This window comes from Orycteropus afer, unplaced genomic scaffold (genome assembly GCF_000298275.1).
Source record: "Orycteropus afer afer isolate SDZICR_OR568_19922 unplaced genomic scaffold, OryAfe1.0 scaffold00039, whole genome shotgun sequence".
NCBI classification, from domain to species: Eukaryota; Metazoa; Chordata; class Mammalia; order Tubulidentata; family Orycteropodidae; genus Orycteropus; species Orycteropus afer.
Window position 1 is genome coordinate 3248037 of NW_006921626.1, and position 1540 is coordinate 3249576.

Genomic DNA, 1540 nt, shown 5'->3' on the forward strand with positions numbered 1-1540 from the left:
TTCCTCAGTTGATGGACACCTAGGTTGTTTCTACCTTTTGGCTATTGTAAATAGTGCTGTGATGAACATGGGTGTGCATATATCTGTTCTTGTCATGGCTGTCACTTTAGGGTATATACCTAGTAATGGAATGGCTGGGTCAAATGGTATTTTTAATTCCAACTTTTGAAGGAATCACCATACTGCTTCCCACAATGGTTGTACCTCTGGTTAGAGTTTTTAAAGGGATTTGAGCTGCCGGGTTGGGGGAATTTGGAAAATGTTGCCAATGTTTTCTTCTCATCATGGGATGAATCATAGTTGTGTTGTGTCCTCTCAGCTCTTCTTCTGGTCAGTGATAGGAAAATGTCCTTTGTCAGAAGTGTTTTTCAGGTTCCTCACTCCTGCCTAGAGAGAAAACTCTATAAGGGGGGAGAGTGGGAGTGGACACCCTCAGGCCTCTCAGTCCACCAGGGATATCTCCCTCTCTCCTTTTTCTTGATTTCTCCAAGGCTTGATGTCTTCTTTCTCAGGGTCATCTTGGTGTAGGCTTTGGTTCTCAGCTGAAAGTAGCTGGGAGAGGAGGTTATGATTCAAAGAATATGTAATTGGGAATAGGAAATCTAAAGAACTCAGCATCTGTTTAAAGGGTTTGGCTATTCTATTTACTTGAAAGAAAGTGATATGGGGGGAGAAAAAAAACAATGAGTTAGTCACTGTGATTAAAGCCCACTTTAGCCATGACTGCTAGCCTGTGAAAATTTTACAACTTTCACTGAAGGGTCCCTTTCAGCCTTCCATTTCAGCCTTCTTCAGTAAGGGGCAGTTTCCAGGAAGTGGTGAAGGTGGAAACCAGCAAGTATTAAGGGATAATTGACAGTGTTTCTAGGTAGTGTCTACAAACAACTCATTCAAAAATTTGGTTGTAAAGAGGAAGAGAGAAAGAATAAGTCAAAGTTCTGGTTACCTAGTGCTGCTCTGACAAGAATATACGACAAATGAGATGGCCTTAACAAACAAGAGTTTATTCTCTTACACTTTGGAGGCTTTAAGTTCAAGTTCAAAGTGCCAGGCTCTAGGAACTGGGAGAAAGCCCCTCAACCTTAGGATCCAGCTCTACCTCCTGCTCATGGCTCACTGGAGCTAGAGGCATTTCTTCACTCAGACAGCTGCTGTCTGCTGAGACTGACAATCCCAAGGTTGACAAGTGAAAAGACACAGTCCCAATGTTACCAAACCACATGGCAGGCCATTAATTTAAGTCCTTTGTAAGTCCCAAGGTCGGCAGAGCATGGAAGGCTGCTGAACAACAACATAGCTACATGAAGGGTCCAACGTGCCGTAAACTAGAGACCATTCCCAAATCTGCTTCTTATATATAGGAAGCAGACCACATACCCAAAGGCAGCTACTCAGCTGTTCCCAGTAGATTCCACCACAGAGTTGATTACCAGTCTCATCATGGGGAATACTGCATCTAGCTGCACAACCACTCAACCAGGCCCAGCCAAGATGACACACAAAAGTAACACCACAATCAAGGAGACTTTTTTTTTTTTTT